This window comes from Daucus carota, chromosome 6 (assembly GCF_001625215.2).
Source record: "Daucus carota subsp. sativus chromosome 6, DH1 v3.0, whole genome shotgun sequence".
NCBI classification, from domain to species: domain Eukaryota; kingdom Viridiplantae; phylum Streptophyta; class Magnoliopsida; order Apiales; family Apiaceae; genus Daucus; species Daucus carota.
Genome location: NC_030386.2, coordinates 17031082 through 17054450, shown reverse-complemented (window position 1 = coordinate 17054450; position 23369 = coordinate 17031082). Strand labels below are relative to the sequence as shown.

The 23369-nt window shown below is 31.9% G+C and overlaps 1 long non-coding RNA gene across 1 annotated transcript in view; it reads left to right on the top strand.

Moving 5' to 3' along the window:
• LOC135146968 (uncharacterized) overlaps positions 1-22701 on the top strand; it is a 47680-nt gene extending 24979 nt beyond the window's left edge. The window contains exon 2 of the long non-coding RNA XR_010284153.1: positions 22660-22701. This is a non-coding gene — a long non-coding RNA (uncharacterized LOC135146968). The remainder of the gene's footprint in view (positions 1-22659) is intronic.
• Positions 22702-23369: the final 668 nt, after the last annotated feature.

The following is a 23369-nucleotide window of genomic DNA, read 5'->3' as shown; positions in this document are numbered from 1 at the left end:
TTACGTTAGCGAAAGATGGAGGTCCGGAACGAGCAATCACCACGCACCCCTCGGTCTAAGGATCGCGTCTCTAAGCAGTCCACACGAACGTCTGATCGCCAAAGATCACCGGAGCCGGTACTAGCCGAATGCAGCCTCTCCCTCTCTCTCTCTCTCTCTAGCCTCTCTTGATCTGGAGCTGCTAGGGTTTTAATAAAATGATTTTATGAAAACTTAACCCTAAAACAATACATCATTATGTATTTATAGGGAAGAGAGATAGATGGGCCAAACCCTAATCGGATTTGGGCTTCTCCAAACCTAATCCGATTTTGGTTTTAATATTAAATTCGAAATTCTAATTACTTAATTAAGACCGGCTCAATTAAATAATTTATTTCGAATTAATCATTTAATTTAAATTCAGAATTTAAATTAAAACTCCTTTTAAACGTTCAAAGTGTGTGACCCTTTAGGTTATTATTACGTTGGCAATAATTTTAATATCCAATAATAAAATTATGAACAATGAGCGGCATCTAGTAATACATCATTGCTACCCAAGTAATAATAATAATTGGTGATTCAATTAAACCTTTTGTGAATAATGTACAATGTAATATAATCCCTTTAACCTTATATTATAGATCAGACTCAAGGCATGTATTGTGTCATCCTCTTCATCGTCTAATCCGAATTTCCTTGATCAATGAGTAGACTATTAAACAAATCAATATTTGAGCACGGCCATGCATTTTATAGTCTCACTCAATCAAGAGGCCAATAATATCACTCCTAAAATAGGAGGGTTAAATCCTTTCTAGATCATTCATATTTCTCATACGATTCATAATATACCCAATGTACATTTCATCATCACCCGGTCAAAGGTAACTTTTAGTGCAACCAAAGTATATTAATTCTCATATAGAAATATAATGATATCAAGTCAAAGGATCATTACATCATTATCACAGTGAGAATTTCCAATGACACTTATTAACATGTAAAATCTCACGGTGGGTCATTCCAGTGCCATGTGTCGATACATGCACTTATGTTCTCGACTTTAGCATCACTATACCTATGATCAATGAGATGTGATCATCAGTCAACAAACATACTAGTCTTAATGCATCATTATTGTCCCTTAACAATAATACTCGACTAGGGACATTTAGGAATATGATATTATTCTCAAAATCTCATTTCTAAGTCACGTACTTAGAGATATAGAATTACATATAATATTCCAAGGACATTTATTATGCTTTCAATTTATTACACAGTAAATAAAGACACAATAAATATTTATTCAATAATCAATATAACATAATCCATAAATGTCTACGATAGAACACAATAGTATTGTCTCTAGGACACCAATACTAACAAAATTTGACCGTGTTCGGTCAAATTTTACAATATTGACCAACTTCGGTCAAAAATATATTCCAGGTTTTTTTGAAACTTTGTGCGGGAAAATTCCCGCCTAGCAAATAGTTTTGACCGAACTAAAAATGACCGATGGCGGTCAATTTTACAATTTCGACTGAATCCGGTCAAAAATATTTCTCCCATATTTTTAAAAATTTGTGCGGGAAAATTCCCGCCTAGAGAATAATTTCGACCGCAGGCAAATTTGACCGCGACCGGTCAATTTTAATGACGTCATCGAATTAAAGTTTGGCGGGAACTAGGGCTGAGCATTCGGTCGGTTCGGTTCAAAACCGAACCGAACCGAAAAAACCAAAAACCGAATTACTGATTTTTTTGAAACCGAACCGAATCATTATTTTAAACCGAACCGAATTAACCGAAATATTTCGGTTCGGTTTCGGTTTCGGTTTGAAAAAACCGAAATTTTAAAGATCCTGCAACACTGATGACAGAACACAGTTTACAAAGCTTGAAACTTCAGGATTTAACACATTAAGCTCGTACTAAAAACTGAATATCAGTAACAGTATGCCACTTGATTCAAAATCACAAATTACAAAATTTAAACTTTAAATCTGTAGTCTGTAGTCTCTAGTCTGCATCCGCAACATGCCAACATACACCCTCCACCTCCAGCGGCCAACCTCAACTCTTGAGCAGTAAAAGAGGTAATAATATAATCTCAGATCTTAACCCAAATTAGGAAAAGTATTAGCTAAATCCATAAGCTAATTAACAGAAGCTCGCCTTAAATTAGAATATAAACCTGGAGTTTAAGTTGCTGGAGAATGGAGATGAAGATTTGAAGATTCGCGTTGCTGGAGGGTTGGAGAGTGGAGACTGAATGATTATCGGAGAGGATGAGGGCTGACGGCTGAGGGGACTGGGGAGAGTCGCGCCGCGCGGTGGAGTGGCGGTATTCGTGTAAATTGTAATCGTGTTAGTCAGATTAGAATAGGGTTATGTGTATCGGTATACTGTAGTCCGTAGTCTGTATTATGTATATATGTAATATTAATATATTTATTTTTTATTTAAAAAAAACTTCGGTTATTTCGGTTTGAACCGAAATATTAAATCAAAAACCGAACTGAACCGAATTTTTATTCGGTTCAAACCGAAAAACCGAAATAACCGAACTTTTCAGAAAAATGAAACCGAACCGAACTGAAATTATACGGTTCGGTTCGGTTTTTCGGTTTCGGTTCGGTTTTGCTCACCCCTAGCGGGAACCTTCCCTCCAATTTTTTCAGGGCCCGCCATTTAAAATTGACCGGATAAATTTGACCGAAAACTTATTTTGACCAAAAACGGTCAAAATTATGAGCAGTCAAAATTAATCGGTCAATTTTAGCCTTGACTTGGTGGCATGCGAGTTTGACTTTATATTTGACCGCGTTCGGTCAAAAATAAGGCGGTGAAAAATAACCGGTCAAAAATAACCGATTTTTCTTGTAGTGGCTCATTATTATATTTCTTCACTGCTTTTTCACTCCTTTTTTGCCGTTTTTAATGTTTAAAATCTTATTTTTCTTTTAATAAGTTCCAAATTTATTTGGGTTTTGTGAGTCTCTCTTTGTGAGAGTTTGTTTTTGTCTTGGTGTGTTTTCATGTTCACCATAACTGAGACCATAACCGAGGTTATAGATCAGCATGATTTTCATGGGTTTGATTCAGGTTTGAAAGTTATTATGGGATTGCATCTATGATCGATTATTTAAAAAGAGTCATGTGAAAATCAATAGGATGAAAACAAGTATATATATTCAAACCATCTTCAGATTGCTTAGATTGCTTAGTTCCCTCTCTAAAAGAGAAGGATTCAACGGCGATATTCCTTAGCGTCTATCCAATTTCGTTGTATTTGTAGATACCGTATGGTTTTTAATTAATGAATTGATTATTGTCCAAAAAAAGGAAATGGGAAAATAGTAATAATTTTATGATAAGAATTATATTTTACTTATAAAATCTTCTTTTATTTCATTTTAATATAAAATTGTAATTACAAAATCTTTTTCTTTTTGTTTTTTTACAAAATCTACTCATATTTCGTATATAATACAAAAAGAAAACGGGATGTATTCTATTTACTTAACCTTCTTCAAGATTGATTTTGATCAACGAAAATATCAATTATTTCTCATATATATTTAAGTATTATATATAAATGTCTTTTATTATTATGAATATAATAAGATCAAATGATTTGTATTTATACTGCGGTATTTTTAAAATATAAAATTCGTATTATAATTAAAAAACTTGCTTGTATTTGAATTTTACAAAATTTATATATTCTATTTAAAATAATTTGAAATAATAATAATATGTTATATTTAAAATATAGCCAATCAATTCAGTCAGTACTATTGAAACGAAAAGTGTTACATGTTCAATAAATTTATATAGTGTCTTAAATTTTAAATTTAACCAATCATTACAACCAACCTCATTGGAAATGTTGCAACGACCTACATATTCGAATAACTATTTGGATATCTTATTAAATTAAACTCAAGTTTTATCACATAATTTGCGAGAGTCATAATCAAATCGAGCCTTGATTTATATTACAATTTAGACATTACTATACATATATTTAGAATTAAATAAATGTCATGTTTGAATCTAGTCGAACTCGCCAAATTCAAGATTTTGTTGATATTTTATGCTCTGTCGTCCCCTTTTACATTTTCATTTTGATTTTCGAGTAGTCAAATTGACGAATTTTTGACTAAATATCACAAATTATCTATTCCCTGAAAGTTAGATGTTAAAATAGACTAAATATACATTCTAATGATATATTTTCTATTATTTTTCACAATTATATGGAACATGTAAATTTCAGTCAAAAAATAATGAATTTGACCTGTTAAAAGTCAAAATTAACCTGTAAAAGGAGATGAAGGGAGTAATTGAATTTTCAAGCTGAGTCTCAAACTTTAGGTTGGGAGCTTTAAAGATTTTCAACGATTCACTCCTTTACTTTGCATGAATTATTGAATCGATAATGATATATCGTGGCAACACGCATATAAAGGTGGCTTTCTAGCTGCTACCTAGGGCGGAGACCACCAAGGCACACCAAGCGCATACATGCACCAGTGCCCTTAATAAGTCATCATGCACAAGTCTAAACCAGTACATACTAATATGTACATGCTTTTTTTTTTTGTCAGGTCTACTAATATGTACATAATTTTATTACTTAAAAAGGAACATATATGTACTGGCAAAAAAAAAGGGGACATATATATGCCGCAAACAGTTGACACAGGGATGAAGAGATTGTACACGCAAATACATGCATTGATAACCTCATATTTTAAGAAGAACAACCTTATCCTTCGTATGCATGCTTTCAACTCACGCCCAGCCCTCTAGCTAGCTACCTAACTCATTCACAACACTATAAATACCTCTTCCGGGATTCTCCAGTTGTCATAAGCTTCTTTCTCGTTATCACTCAGTTGAGTTTAATACTCCCTCGGTTTCAAATTAGATGTCCTTTAAAAAAATCACATAGTTTAAGAAAAATGATTGTTTACAAATTAATTGCATTAAATGATCAAAATATATGGAATAAGATTGATCTAGAAAATATAAATAAGAAATATGTGGAGTAGAATTGACTTTGGAAATATGATTTTGCATTGAAAGTTGAAGTGGACAAGTAATTTGAAACAAATTATTTTTTTTGAAAGTGGACATGTAAACTGAAACGGAGGGAGTAATTACATAAAAGCTAGCTAAGGTTCCATGGCTCCCCGCAACAGCACGCTCTTCCTTGGCCTCATTGTCGCCATTTCTGCAATTAAAGCGGCAGCTCCCTCCAATGCCATTGTAATTTCACTTGAGAATCCCGCCTCTGTCACGGATATGATCGTAATTCGGGGCATCCTGTATCGTGGGATCAATGTTACTCTTTCACCAAATGGCATTGTCCCCCCATTCCCTAGTGAGTACATGTTTAATCTTGCACATACTATATCGCAAACCCTAATATCCAAAAAAAGAAAAAAATGCTACGTCTGTGAAGTTCTTATTTTTTTTAGCTTCTGATGATAAATTAACTATTTACGATGATTAATTGACTGATACAATAATATTTGTACAGATGCGCCATTAAAATTAATGTGCGGGAATAGGACTCTTGCAAATACAACGACAGACATGATGGGGATATTTGGATTTACGTTGGTTCCTCGAATCCAAAATGAAATTGGAGACCTAACGAATTTCTTGGTTGCCCCGAGTAGCAACTGTACAGTAGTTGTTACCACTCCTCTCGTTAGCTGCAATGCCACCCTCCCCAGCACTGGAAATCTTGTATCAAGGATTTCCACATCAGGCGTCATCCTATCCCCCTTTAGTAATTTTCTCGCCATGACCATTATATTGTTAGAGATAGATAATCTTACGTATATGTGTTTGAATATATAAACTGAGAAAACAAGAGTTTACGCGGAAGTTATCGACTTTATTGATTCATTGCAGAACAATATATATAGAAAGAGCAGATAAGAAAGTGGCCACAAAACCAGGACCACAAACAAAAACAACTCCTATTATAACTCTACTTCTAATATCCATCTCCTAAAATTACTCCCTACTCCCACGTCCAGATAAAACATGCAGGGACTAACTTGTGCACTACCTAACTGCACTACCTAACTGATTACAAAATAAAACTAAGTAAGATAAAACTTTAAAACAATAAACAAGTTTTAGATTAAATCCCAACAATCTCCCCTTTAATCTGAAACTTGTGTGATCACTATCACACTCGATCAATAGCATTACCTTGCCCTTTTGGCAACTTCTTCATCCGCCCGCATGGCTTTTAAACCGAGCCCGTATGACTATTCTTCACAAGCCCGTATGGCTTTATACTGAGCCCGTATGGTTATTCTTCTGAGCCCGTATGGCTATTACTTCTTTGCCCGTCTGGCAGTTTTAATTTGCCCGTCTAGAACGCCCATCTGACACTTCCCATCTGACACTTAGACTTTAAAGAAAGAACTCCATATGCATCCCATACTGCACATGATGATCTCTCCTACATTTCATGGAAATGTTGGCACACTCTATCAAAACCAACCTTCTGTCCCCATAATTAATCTTTTCAGCCCGTATGACTTTTAAACTCAGCCCGTATGGCTATTTTGTTTAGTCCGTCTGGCACATTGTATAATTCTCCTATGTGCACCATAGTAATAACCTTGATTCCCATAGGCACTGAAATAGGTGCCCCATCAGTGTAATCCTACAACCATCTATTTTTACCGATCACAGCTTTAAAAATCCTTACAGCCCTGCTGCAATATCAACCCTTCTGTTACTAGAAGAGCCTGCCAGGTGAGGCCAAGTTCACCAGGATAGCAGCACTCTTGCGATCGCTGAAACACGGCCTCACATGAAGCTAGAACAACCTCGCTCTGATACCAAGTGTTAGAGATAGATAATCTTACGTATATGTGTTTGAATATATAAACTGAGAAAACAAGAGTTTACGCGGAAGTTATCGACTTTATTGATTCATTGCAGAACAATATATATAGAAAGAGCAGATAAGAAAGTGGCCACAAAACCAGGACCACAAACAAAAACAACTCTTATTATAACCTTACTTCTGATATGCATCTCCTAAAATTACTCCGTACTCCCACGTCCAGATAAAACATGCAGCGACTAACTTGTGCACTACCTAACTGATTACAAAATAAAACTAAGTAAGATAAAACTTTAAAACAATAACCAAGTTTTAGATTAAGGTACCGTTTGGGGTTGTTGTTGCAGACAGCAACAACAGCTTTTTGCTGAAAAGCAGGTGAAAAACTGTTTGATAAATGTGCTAGCAGCTTTTTCGAACAACAGCTTTTAGCTGAAAAGCTGCTGTTAGAAAAAGCAGGTCCTCCCGTGCTTTTGGAAAAAACTGCTTTTTAGCTTTTGCAGAATGCTGTTATAGATTTCATTATAAAACCTCACCAAAAACATTAATTTTTTTATATTATAACTCAAAATAAGTAAATATCAAAAAATTACCAAACAGTTATCTGATTTCTACAACAGCACTTATTTTACCAGCACTTTTTCTGACAGCACTGCAATTTTTAACAGCACTCCCAAACAGACCCTAAATTCCAACATATATTTCTTGGTGGGTTCCAGTTAGTTTGATTATCCATTAAAAGGATAATATATCTAGGGTAGCACTCCATGACATACCCTCTTATATGGGGTTACATAGCACACCATTATAAATATATACGTAATATATATTCCATTATATTTTTTATAAAATATAATTGCAAATTTTGATTATTAAACCGAAAACGAAGTTATACAATTTTTTTATTCCAAAGATCATCTAAAATTATGCAATATCTCAACATGATTCTATAACAGAATAATAATCATTCAGAATTATTCTGTTGTAGAATCAGTTTCGAAAATATATTTTTTAATCAAATTTTAAATATTAAATTACTTAAAATAGATTTATTTTATAGTATTCTATATTAGAATCACGTTTTATATGTATTCTATAACAGAATTTATAATAAAATTGATGATTTATAGTGACGCACTATGTAACTCCATATAAAAAGTCCCTCTTTGGAATGTTGGCCAATATATCTATATATATATGCATCGCTAAATAAACATTAAAAAAACTTATTGATGCTTATCATGTTCACTCGTAAGCAAGTGAGCAGTGTGTAGTTTTCCAAGCTTTGTAACATTAGTGAATTAGAAAAAATTATTATGTAATTCAGTGTAGGTTGCTAAAATATAAAAAGTTGAGTAATAAAAAATATTATTTTTTATTATAAAACTTAACGGAATGATTAAAATCACAAACATCCATAACGTGAATAATAATATTAAGTAAAATAATTGTTTGGCGGTAAGTTTCTAAAAGAGATAATAGTTGAGTGATAAAAAAACTATTTTTTCAAATAATAATTTTTTTCCCAGAAAAGAAACACACTTTCATTAATCAGAATAAAACATAGTCGGGATAAATCCCCAACTATTCATACAACCAGGTTGGAAAACAAAAAACATACTAAAAATAATTAAAACAATTAGATGTTTTGTTTCCTAGATCATTTAACACATAGAATTTTAAAATTATTAAAGCTAAAAATGAACTCAAAGATATTTTAAGCGATCCAAATTGCACCAGCATCCTGAAAAGCGGGATCCTCGCGGACAGAAAAAGATTGCAGTCAAGCAACATCACAATTGACCTTGTCACATAAAAGTCAATATTAGACAATTAATGTTCAAAAACCCTAATCTCATAAGATGAGATAAGAGAAGCGACACCCCGGCTATCTACATGCCGGATACCAGCTATAGACATGCTGAAAGTGTAAACCCTGACGGATGAACAATCTTCGGTTGTAAAAGGTGAGCTCTTGCAATAATGACCACCGGCTCAGATTTGACACGGGTTTTCCAAATTTCCAAAAACATCAATAGACTCATTCTTAACTGATCCAACATAGAACAAATTCAAACATAATTAGACAAAAACATACGAAACACTCCAAAAGTAGAGACAAAACAACCACTCCAAAAAGAGAGACACGAACACCCAAAAAATCAACTAGAACTGTCCTGGAATCGAACTTGCATCTACAATGAGAACTCACAACACCCTAACCATGGGGGCAACTAAAACATTTGATTAATTTGATAGTAGAGATATGGATTTACTTTGAAAATCAGTGGGGGCAAGTACCCCCACTGCCCCCACCCTGGATACGTCCCTGGGGTCGGGAGGGGCCGGGGCATTAATTCCACCAGTAAGAGCAAGTCCAACACTATGCTAAGGGGTTCCCTAAAAATATTATAAAATAATATGTCTTAGTGATTTAGCACAAGATTTAGCACATGAGCTCCAATAGTACTCCCTATATTCATTCCCTATTATTATAATAATATTAAATATAAACAACTTTGGTGTGGAGGAGAGAGGGAAATGATGTGGAGAAGAGAGAGAAATGAATATTTTAATGATAAAAATAGTTTAGGAGTGGCTAGCATATTCTAAAAATAGGGAAGGGGAAGCTTGTGCTAGCACTACAAGAAAAGCGGCTATTTTCGACCGTCAGATTCTGGTCGAAAATAGCTATTTTCGACCGTTAACGGTCGAATATAGCTATTTTCGACCGGAACAGAGATGGTCGAATATAAGCTAGTCGAAATTAATGCTCCGGTCGAAAATAAGTAATTTCGACCGTTAACGGTCGAAATTAATTTCGACCAAATTTGGTCGAAATTATAAATTTGACCAAAATTTGAAAATTTCAAAAACTTTTGAAAAATTTAAATTTGGCGTCTAAAAATATTTATTCGACTGAAATTGGTCGAAATTATAAGTTCGACCGGATTCGGTCGAAATTCCAAATTCGACCGAATCCGGTCGAATTTAACAGACCGAATTTAAAAAAAAAATCGAATTCATGTGCCTTGCTGATGCGATGATTGTTTGGTACTTTATTAGGTGGTCTGTTATTGCTGTTCAATCCGGTCAATAATTCTAAAATCTACTGAAACACCAAACTGCAGAAAGCGAGAAATGCGCAAAAACTTTCACATGAATATTCCATCCGCCTCTTCAAGTCTGGGGCCGAAACTTGCAGATGATGCAGATGGGGAGTTCAATCTGTCGACATTCCAACCAGATCAGTTTGAATTGGTAAAGACACGCAGCGTCGCCGCATAGGGAGTGAGGTTGGTGTGATTTTGAAACCCGCGACGTTGTGGCTGGTCGGAGGAATGAAGGTGGAGCTGTAGCAGTGACTGCGAGGTGTTGGAGCGGCGACTTGCCGCTGTTGCAGTGAGTGCGATGTCTCCAAGGTTGCAGCCGGTATGGAGATGAACAGATGAAAGGAGGTGGGGGTTAGAGATGCTGAGAAGGGACTGGGACTCTGGGAGAGTAATAAGGGAACTGTGGTCTGTGGGAGTTATAAGGGGAGTAATGGATGGTTAGGATTCATACAAGTAGAAGGACAATCCATGTGCTTGTTCTTGGCCAATACAAGTGTGACACATGGCGGTGGAAATATGGCAATTCAATATACTCAGTTGAATGCGATCATATTCATGAATTTGTGTTTTAATTTAGTGTAAATTATATAAATTTCTATAATATTCATGATATTAAATTTGAATTAATTTTATTTAAGAAGTATATTATCCTTTGTCATATCCTAAATTTAAAAAAATATTAAATTTAATTGATGTGATTTTTTGATAATCAATTAGTAATTGTCTCATACTCCTAATTAGTGTTTATTTTCAGATTCAACCTTATAGATGTTAAGATGTATATATTTCATTCATATTTCTAAATTTTCAATAATTAATAAATTTATTTGATTTGATATTTTAACGGTCAACTAATAATTTGACCATTACATTTAAATTGTGTATACTCCTAGTTTGGTAGTTTGAATTGTTTTTAAAATAATAATCGATGCTCCAATCTTAAAGATGTTAAGTTTTATATATTTTAGTCATATTTCTAAAATTTCAATAAATATTAAATTTATATGATTCGAGATTTTAACAGTCAACTGATAATTTGACTATTACATCTAAATGGTGTATAATCCTGGTTTAGCAGTTTCAATTTAATTAAAAATAATTATCGATGATCCTACCTTATGGATGTAATGATTTACATATTTTAGTCATATTCCTCAAATTTCAATACATATTAAATTTATATGATTTGAAATTTGGACAATCAACTGATAATTTGACAAGTACATCTAAATATTGTATACTCCTGGTTTGTTAGATTGATTTTAAAAAATATAATTATCAATGATCCAACCTTATAGATGTTAAGATCAATATATTTTAATCATATTCTTAAAATTTCAACAAATATTAAATTTATATTATACGAGATTTTAACAGTCAACTGATTATTTGACTATTACATTTAAATCGTGTATACTCGTGGTTTGGTAGTTTGAATTTCTTAAAAATAATTATCGATGATCGAGATGTTAAGATTGATTAAATTTAATCATATTTCTAAAAATTCAAAATTATTAAATTAAACTATATTTGGTTGATTTAATAAGTTCGACTATTTCTGGTCGAAAATAATAAATTCGACCAGAAATGGTCGAAGTTGTTAACTTCGACCAGAACTGGTCGAAAATAATAAATTCGACCAGAAACGGTCGAAATCAGTTCAAAATTTTTTGAACAGAATTAGGCGGTAATTTTCCCGCTCTAAATTTTTGGGCGGGAACTTTCCCCCTTCATTTTGTGGCCAAAATAAATTCGACCAGACGTGGTCGAAATTATTAAATTCGACCGTAAATGGTCGAAATTAATAATTTCGACCAAAAATGGTTGAAATTAGTTTGAATTTTATTGGGCGGGAACTTTCCCCCCTTTATTTTCCCCAAAATATTTTCGACCAACTAAAAAACGGTCGAATTTATGTCTATTTTCGACCAACTAAATTCGACCGGCAATATTTTCGACCAACTAAATTCGACCGAAAATATTTTCGACCAAACTCGGTCGAAATAAATAATTTCGACCGGTTACGGTCGAAAATAGCTGCCGGTCGAAATTAGCAGGTCGAAAATAGCCGTTTTTCTTGTAGTGTAGTGATTTAGCACATCACTAGCATAGTGTTGGAGTGCAATTTTATCCCATATTCCCTATTTTTGGATTTAAGACTTGATTTAGCACACCTATTGGACTTGCTCTAAAAAAACTAATGGAAACCCCTAGAATAACTTGAAAAAGAAACAAGATCAAATTAAGAAGAAGTATGTACAAAGGAATTATAGTCACAAAAGAGTAGCAAAAAGAAGTTAGAAGTCCGATTACGAGAAAAAAATTGTTCACTTCATTTTGATCAAAAGTTGAAGGCAATCATTAGATCTTTTGTAATTAAGTAAGGAACCTTTTCTCGAAACAGGCCTGAAAGAAATTTCGATAGATATCTGAACACCTCGGTACTTGCCTGATGCATTTAAGCGAGAAAGAATTGGGGAACCTTTCGGGATCAGTGGCGTACGTCGTGGAATTAAGAAGAGCTAATGGTTGAATTAAGTTGAGCTAGCAAAAGAATATAGCCATTGTGTCCAGAAAGAATGAGCAGTAATTACTAAAATGATGAGGCACCATACAGCTTGTTCCATGAACTGACTTGTGACAAAATAGATGCATGTGTCTTGCATGATTGCAAGTTTTTTCTGTCTTTTTATATGACAAGGTTTTAAGGTATTTTCATTTCTTTTATCATCTACTATCGGGGCATTTCAGAAGATGAATACGCCAACCACAAATTTGGAGGAACTGTCCGCAAGGCTTACATTAATTAGAGACTGAGGAGGATGGGCGGTAAATTATAATCACAGAGAAAAAAGTGAAATAAACGCGAAAAACGTATGTTTTGGTGGGACGTTTCTTGACGGCAAAGAATATCAAGTTTAATGCGATGAAAAACGTTTTTGCATGATTTTATCGCTATGGCGACCTAAAGAAGGAATGGAGGTGCATGATAATTAATGGAGGGCATAGATACTCTTTCGTGTTCTACTTCTATTATATGCTAGATCTAGGAAAAGTTTTAAAGGGAGGACCCTGACATTTGAACCAAACTTGTTTGTTTACCATCAGATCAGCGGGAATGAAGATCGTCATCTTGTTATTAAATAAAAATTAACATCCGGGTTCAAGTCTATGATCTCCCTAAGAGGCTTATGACATCTGATAACGTATTCATGAATCATGAATATTGGAAATTTTGTGGAAACGTTTGTAAAGGCCGATTCTACAAACATTACAAGTGTATAAACAGCTGAGATGACAGATGAAAATTAAGACGGAGGAGACTGGCTGGGTAAACTTCAAATACGAAAGGCTCAGCACTTTTTGTTTTGTCTGTGACACATGGTGGGATTCAGAAAGTGATTGTGGTGTGGTTTACGCAAATCCTCATAAAAATGTATCATTATTGTTATGTATTATTATATTTCTTCAAATGCAGTGATTCTTCTTTTGGAAGGAGTTAATATTATTATGGGCTTATTCATTATTATTTTCAGATTATAATCTCTTTTATGTGCACAAAAATTTGTTTGAAATAGAACAAGTAATTTGAAATTCAAAAAATCCTAAATATAGATTCTGACTACAACTATTATTTCTTTAGTTTTAGTGATACAATAATATAAATAGAATATATATTATATTTAGAAGTTCTGTTTCAACATGTATCTATATATTATACATAATTAACCATGATCATATCTACAATAATTATATAAAATAATATATAGGAGTGTATAAGATGGAAGTATATATGTACTTTTTCATTTTCTAAGATATGTATATACCATTTTATAATATATATATATATATATATATATATATATATATATATATATATATATATATATATGCACTTGCTCAAATGAGAACTTTCTTAAAATGAGAACCATGAGAACTTTTTTAATTTATCAATATCTCATTCATTTGAAGGGCCCCGCCAGGGGCACCTTCACAAAAAATGTATATCATTAAGGTCCCCACCTAGCTAGCCGAAAAAATAAATAAAAAAAATTCACTGATGACGTGGCAGTGGACTTCTTTTTTTGAATTTTTTTTTTGACTAGCTAGGAAGAGACTAGTTTTATATACATTTTTTATATTGGGTACCCACTAGTTTGATGTTTAGATTAGCCAAAATATGATAAATTAAGGAAGTTCTCACGGTTCTCATTTTAAAAAGTTCTCACTGAGTAACCCTCTCTCTCTCTCTCTCTCTCTATATATATATATATATATATATATATATATATATATTATATGTTTACAATGCAATAATATATGCAATATATCCTAAAAATGCAATTATATCTTTCAAAGTTTATATTCTAAGAAAAATATTTGTTAGCCCGAGTAAGCTATACAGATCTGGGTCTTAGTTTATAACCGTGACATGTATGAACATTTTTTAAATATTTATATTTATTTTGATAATTCTTGCGAGCTGTATGGATATTTGCAATATATTCATATTAATATTTATAATATAATATTATTTCATTTACTTTAAGAATTATGTTAGTAATATTTTAAGATTCTCAAATGAGTGAAAATACAATAATTTAGTGATATTTAATGATTATATTTGAACAGAGAATAGAAATGGGAAAAGAGTAATAAATTTTATGATAAGAATTATATTCAATTTATAAAATCTTTTTTTATTTCATTTTAAACATAATATTGTAGTTACAGAACTGTTTTTTTAATTTTTACAAAATCTACTCAATACAAAAAGAAAACGGAACGTATTCTATTTACTTAACCTTCTTCGAATTGATTTAGATCAACAAAAATTTCTCATATATATTTAAATATTATATATAACTACCTTTTATTATTATGAATATAAACGTATATCAAATAAGATCAAACGATTTTTATTTATACTGCGGTATTTTAAATATAAAAAAAAATAAGATTCGTCTTATAATTATAAAACTTATTTGTATCTGAATTTTACAAAACCTATATATTTTATTTATAATAATTTGAAATAATAATATGTTATATTTAAAATATAGTCAATCAATAATATTATCATGCATTGAAATGAAAGGTGTGACACGTTCGATAATTAATTTTACATGATGTTTTATATATTCAATTTAACCGATCATTATAACTAGTTAACGTCATTGAAAATGCTCTAACATATTCGAATAATTGTTCAAATTCTAATAGATACCGGTCAGTTCTAGCCATTTGAATATTTTATTTAATCAAACTCTGAGTTTTATCACATAATTTGCTGGAGTCATAGAATCTTATCGAGTCAATATATATATATTACAATTTAGACATTATCTATACACTATATTATTAAAATCGAAACATCACATAATTTGCTGGAGTCATAGAATCTTATCGAGTCAAAATATATATATATATATATATATATATATATATATATATATATATAGAGAGAGAGAGAGAGAGAGAGAGATAGAGAGAGAGAGAGTCCTACTCGAATAGAAACCAAATTAGCCTAAAAACTAAAAACCAGTTTCTGGACAGTTTTTTATCACTGTTTTTAACTACAGAAATCACTAATTTGTACATAACATATCACTAATTTATATATGGTATATCTCGCGAATATAAATATATATATACACATATATGCAACGTATATGCCCATCATCTTCATCCAAATCGTAATAATGGACCTCTTACCACCACTACCAAATGTTTCCATGACTTTCCACCATTGTCTATCATCACCGATAGTCACATACACTTTCCATCACAACTTACAAAACTAACGATTACTTACCATCATCATACAACTTCTCTTGCGGCTTCCTACCACCAAGAACCTTCCTACGGATGAAAATAATCATCTATAATCGATTATCAATAATTTAGATAAGTAGATTTTCTCAATTTTGATAATAAAAATCGCTGTTTACATACTGTATAAAAATAGTGATTAGTGCGGTATAAATTAGTGATACCCATAGTTATAAATAGTGGTAGGAAAAGTGGTTTCTATTTTTTATTTTAAGAGTAGTTTCTATTTGATCATTAGCCTATATATATATATATATATATATATATATATATATATATATATATATATAGGGTAGCACTCCATAGCATACCCTCTTATATGGAGTTACGTAGCACACCATTATAAATATATACATAATATATATTCCATTATATTTTTTATGAAATATAATTGCAAATTTTGATTATTAAACCGAAAACGAAGTTATACAATTTTTTTATTCCAAAGATCATCTAAAATTATGCAATATCTCAACATGATTCTATAACAGAATAATAATCATTCAGAATTATTCTGTTGTAGAATCAGTTTCGAAAATATACTTTTTTAATCAAATTTTAAGTGTTAAATTATTTAAAATAGATTTATTTTATAGTATTCTATATTAGAATCACGTTTTATATGTATTCTATAACCGAATTTATAATAAAATTGATGATTTATAGTGGCGCACTATGTAACTCCATATAAGGAGTCCCTCTTTGGAATGTTGGCCTATATATATATATATATATTACAATTTAGACATTATCTACACTATCTATACTATAATATAATAAGCCAACACAGGTTTAATCGGTAGTCGTACAAAATTTTGGTTTGGTCATCTCTTTTATAACTACAAGTCTGTCACATGTAGACTTCTTTTACTCTTACAATATTAAAGAGTTTTATACCGTTCAAATTACAAACACTTGTGATGTAATACAAGATAAAAAACTCCACCATTATTCTTTTAGATATAATTTATATATTATTTATATACTATATTATAATAAACCGATATTGGTATAATTCGTAGTCGTCCTAAAAATGTAATCAATTGATAAATATAATCCGGTTAAAATCTAATTCATTAATACTACTAATAAGATGATGTTAAAATTTAAATTATAATTAATAAATTACGAATTCTATACCCGTCCGTGCTTCGCACGGGTTAAAGGCTAGTATTATTAAAATCGAAACATTAAAAGTTTGGTCGGTCGGTACACGAGCTTTTATATGGACTTTTATAATTAGCAGGCTTCAAACAGAATATAAACACATCAAAACATAAAACAAATATACGTTCAAAACATAAAACAAATATAAAACCTATTTGACTATACCAAAACTAAAGTCAAACATTAAAAAATACTATACTATTAAAGCGAAACATGAAAAATATGATCGATCGGTACGCGGGCTTTTATACGGACTTTTATAATCAACGGGTTTCAAACAAAATAAGTGGGTTTCAAACAAAATATAAACAAATCAAAACATAAACAAATATAAGATCAAAACATAAAACAAATATAAGACCTATTTGACTATACCAAAAACTAGAGTCAAACCTTAAAAAATATATACGCATCTATACTATACTATTAAAACCGAAACATTAAAAATTTGATCAGTCACTACTTGGACCAAAATATGGGCCCATCTATATACCAATTATTCTCTTTAACTAAAATATGTTATCTTTTTTTATATTTTCTAACTAAAAAAATTCCATTATTTAAAATAACATCGAAAAACATAGTAATTACATTTTTAACTAAAATACATTATCTTTTTTATATATTCTAACTAAAAATGGATATTCTACAATTAACACGGGCTACATATATCATAATTTTATTTTCACAATAATATTAAAACCGAAACATTAAAAGTTTGGTCGATCGGTACTTGGGCCAAATTATGAGCTACATATATAATCAATTATCCTTCTAACTATATCTATTATCTTTTTTTATATGTTCTGACTAAAAAAAAACTCAATTTTCTAAAAATAATATTGGACAACATAGTAACTACTCTTTTTAACTAAAAAAAAACTCAATTTTCTAAAAATAATATTGGACAACATAGTAACTACTCTTTTTAACTAAAACACATTATATTTTTCAGAATCCTAACTAAAAAATTGATTTTCCAAGAATAACACATGCAACATTCATGTAAAAAAGATATTATATATCAATATTTTTATACTATTAAAGGCGAAACATTGAAAGTTTGGTCAGTACTTGAGCCAAAATACGGGCCTATCTGTATACCAATCATTCTTTTTAATTAAAATATGTTATCTTTTTTTTATATTTTCTAACTAAAAAAACTCCATCATTTAAAATAACATCGAGAAACATTGTAATTACCTTCTTAATCAAAACACATTATCTTTTTTATATTTTCTAACTTAAAAACGGATAAAATTCAAAGATTTTGCCAATATTAAATAATTGAATTTTCGAGCCGAGGCACGAACTTTGAAGATTTTCAACGGTTCACTTCTTAGTTCTTACTTTGCATGAATTATTGAATCCATTATGATATATCGTTGCAACACGCATACAAAGGGGGCTTTCTAGCTGCTAATTAGTGCGGAGACCACCAAGGCACACCAAGTAGGGGTGGCAATATCAGACACGACCCGAAACCCGACACGAACCCGACCCAACCCGAAACCCGATTTACTGAGACAGAAACCCAAAAGTGACCCGAAAATCACCCGACAGACCCGAAATGGACCCGAAATGACCCGAAACTAGAATTTCATTTGTAATAACTTCAATTTTTGGTTTTATTCAATTTTAAGTGATTTTAGGTTGACCCGAAATCGACCCGATTGCTGACACGAACACGACCCGTTACCCGAAATTGCCACCCCTAACACCAAGCTCATTCACGCACCAGTGACCAGTACTCTAAATATGTCTTCATGCACAAGTCACATAACATATATGTACATACTTTTACTACTTAAATAGGAATATATATGCAGCAAACAGTTGACACACGGATGAAAAGAATGTACACCCAAATACATGCATTTATAACCACTTATTTCATAAACAACCTAATCCTTGGTATGCATGCTTTCAACTCACGGCCAGCCCTAGCTAGCTGCCTAACTTATTCACACCACTATAAATAACCTCTTCCGGGTTCCCCAGTTGTCATCAAAACACATAAGCTTCTTCTCATCATCAATAAGTTGTTATAATTACATAAAAGCTAGCTAAGGTTCCATGGCTTCCCGCAACAGCACCCTCTTCCTTGGCCTCATTGTCGCCATTTCTGCAATCATGGCGGCAGCTCCCTCCAATGCCATTGTAATTTCATTTGACCCCTTGTCTGTCACTGATATGATCGTAATTCGCGGCGTCCTGTCTTGTGCGATCAATGTTACTCTTTCACCAAATGGCATTGTCCCACCATTCCCTAGTGAGTACATGTTTAATCTTGCATATACTATATACATCTGCAGGCTACGTCTGTGAAGTTCCCATCAGTTTTTAGCTTCTGATATAAATTAATTAACTTATTTAAAATGATTTAATTGACTCTAATACAATAATATTTGTACAGATGCGCCATTAAAATTAATGTGCGGAAATAGGACTCTTGCAAATACAACGACAGACATGATGGGGACATTTGGTTTTTCGTTGGTTCCTAATATTGTAAACGGAATTGGAGACCTGACGAATTTATTGGTTTCCCCTAGTAGCAACTGTACAGTAGTTGTTACCACTCCTCTCGCTACCTGCAACGCCTCCCTCCCCAGCACTGGAACTCTTGTATCAGGGCTTTTGCCAGGCATCACCCAAACCCTCTTTGGTTTTCTCCGCATCATCAATATACAGCTTGGTGGGTTCCGGTTACTTTGATTAGCCCATTAAAAGTATAATATTTCTATATATATATGCATCGCTAAATAAACCTTAAGAAAAACTATCGATGCTTAATTATCATGTTCACTCGCAAGTGAGCAGTGTGTGTAGCTTACAAGCTGCTTTGTTAAGGAGAGATCAGAACAGAATGAAGTGTGTGATATTCTGTGTATCGGGGAGATATTATAGGCTCACTACGCCATATATGGCCTTCAACAACATCAAAAAAATGATGCAATAACCCCAAAATATGTTGCCATAGCCCGAAAATGGGCTATTGCAACATAAAATTTAAGTTGCTTTTTTCGATGTTGCCCTAGGCTTCTATTGCAACATTATGGTTACCTACTGCAACACGAGCTTTTCTGTCACAATAGTCCGCTATTGCAACATCTGACTACCTTATAGCAACAAATATTTTATGTTACGTTAAACCTTATTTCAAAAAAAAAAAAAAGCGGGACCCATTTGTGGGTCCCACCTGTAGGTCCCACTTTTTAGGTCCACATGGATCCCACATGTTAGTCCCATGTTTGGACACCTGTTTGCTAGTCCCATGTTTGCAACATTATTCTAAAAGAAATTGAAAATATACTCTTTATATATTAAACATCCCAATAAACTATTCTTTCTTACAAATTTCATAACAAATCCAACCAAATCAAATTACCTAACAATTCAAAACCAACTAAAAGTAACAACAATTAGCCTGTGCTCTCTAGCCTTTTCTCTAAAATACACCCTTCTCCATACATAAATGAAGTGCAGGATATGTGATTCCAAGGCTGTGACAATAGGAGTCATCTGTTCCACTAGCAAGAAACTCAAGCCTGGTGAAATCCTTGAGCCATTCCCACATAATCTTCATTAACACCATGGACAACAACATCAAACAAACTTTGTATATTTTGCTGGATGGAGAAACAAAAGCAATAGGTAAATACTTAATTAATATCACAATCAATATATTTGGAACAAATATTTAAAAAAGCCCAGGTACTTTGGTCTTCTGTCATCATCCTCTGCAAAATAAATTTCATGTGCTAATTCGCATTAACCAAGAAAGAGAACATGAAAACAACGAAAGGCTGTAGAAAATATGAGATAGTCACTGATTTTTTTTCCTGTGTAGATAGCAAGACATATGAGAAGAAAAAGTGCAGGCAAACCTGCACCAAATAATAAAAACACCAGCTTCAGATGAACACCAGGATTAATACAAATAGGATCATTATCTTTAACTTCCTAGACCTGGTTTTGGAGCTCTAGAAGCTCACTTTCAAGCTTATATATTGTGGTTTTCCCATTCATTAAATTTTCCTGTTAAAGCTTCATGGATTCTCTGCTCTTGTTCTTCTTTTGCTTGTCTTAGCAGCCTAACACATTCTTACTGATCATAAAAAAAAATTCTAATATCATTTTCCAAGGCTTACTAACCATAAAAATCTCTTATGCTAGCTTTTCGCTCATGGACATACATAGAACACAAATCACAACAAAGAGAAATCATAACAGTGACAATCAGTCAAAGATAATAATGAAAAACAAAAAGTTAGATTCATAACTGATTTCCATCCGCTCTCAGACACTAATATAAAGCCTATCTAAAATAAATAACTGGTGTACATAATCCCCAAATTTCAACTGCTTAAATTCACAATCAAACAAATAAGGAAAACAAAATGTAAAACCCCCAAAAATGGAGAGAAAGAGAGAGACGGGGCAGGGAGAGAGTGTGAAAATTATAGAGTGAACAGAGACATAATATAACAAAAACAGAGGCATTCAATTAAAAATAAAACCAGAGATACGCACCACTCATACACATAATCATAAAACATATACACACCAATCATAAATATATACACAAGAATTGAATAAAAGTAGTACCTTGAAGTAGAAGCTTAAGCTAAGTCCCAACTTATTCAACCCCAAATTAGCACTGGAACAAAGAGATAAAACAAAATTAGTACCAAAACAGAGAGAGTCTCACAAAAACAGAACCAAAAACCAAACACCCCCAATTCAAACATGAAACCCTAGTTTTGTTTGAAGCTCGAATCGGTTCAAGGAGTCCCCATTTCCATTGATCTGTGAAAGTTTAACTCTCAATTGAAGCCAATTGACTTTCATCTACAGCTCAGTTGAAAGAAATCTGAGAGAGAGAGAGAGAACTGGCTAGATCTAGAAGAGAGGGAAAGAGAAATGTCCAGAGTGGGTAGGTAGACATTTTAATTTTTGAGAGTGTGTTTTCACTTCTTCAAATATTAACCCGCCCTCTCCAAAAAAAATTGTCCGCGTGTCCAAAAACTTAACCCGCCTAAAACCATAATGAAAATTGAAAATTTTACTTTATTTTTATATTTTTTTAAAGATAATAGAGTAATAGATTGTATTCGAAAAACTTTTAATCGATAAAAATATCAGTTAATTACTATATCTAGTAATTTATTTAAAATAAATTATTTGTGTTATTTATTTAAAATCAACTAATAACATATTCTATAAATAATATTCTTTACTTTTAAAATTTATTCAATTTTAGTATTATTATTTTATTCCTATGCAAATTTACTACTTTTACTATATTTAATTAATATTAAAGCGATTATATGAAAATTAATATTTTTTCACAAAGAATTGTGTTTTCATGTTTAATATAATATATTTTATCAATTAATCATTTAAAAGTATTATAATTATATTTTATGTGAATATTATTATCAAATTATAAATAATTATTTTACTAATACTCTATGCAACACATATGTTTGGCTATTGCAACATCAAATGGACATAAATGGCTATCGTTGCGGTAGGTATGAATTAGTGCCTCTAATGCAACATAATTTTGCAACACTCGTGTTTACACCATTGCGATAGGCCATATATGGCCTAGTGGCTCCTCTGTAATAAATAAGGTCTCTGTGATTGTAATTTATCTACAAGGTTATATGCTTTGCTTATATAATTTGCTATTACCTCCGTCCATATACATGTCGTCTGAGGAACTTTATTAACATTAATATATACATGCAGTACCAGAGGAAATAAATAGCAGCACATAAAACATAACACATTAATATAGGTTTTCCAGATTCTGTATGATTAATTTTCCTAGCACAAAGATACCTACAGAGAAGATACGATATAAATTACCAAGTTGAATTGAGTATTTTAAAACGACTGCCAGTATAGTCTATCTACATTTTTTTATGGGAATAATAATAATCAATCAGGTTTCAAAAAAAAATAATCAATCGATCAATCATCAATCGTCAATATATTTATACAAAGGAGAAGCTAGTGGCTTTTATGCGGCGCTCCATTCTAATTTTCTAATCTTCTATATCTGAATTATAAGAATTAAAAATAAAAAGGGTTTTTTATAGAAAATTGTCTCTTAGAAAGTTCCGTTATATTTCTCTAATTTTCAAAAATTTCAGAATATAAATATCAAAAATTATAGTTGCTTTATTTGGTTGAATATATTGGAAGAATACTATCTTTTTCGATTTTAAAATTATTAGAAAAAAGTTTCAAATTGTCCGTATTAGTAGATATTTTATGGTGGAAAATTTTCAAATGATTAAAAGATTTATTGGATGTAAAGTTTCACAAGATTGGATATATTTAAGTTCGACAATATTCAATACATT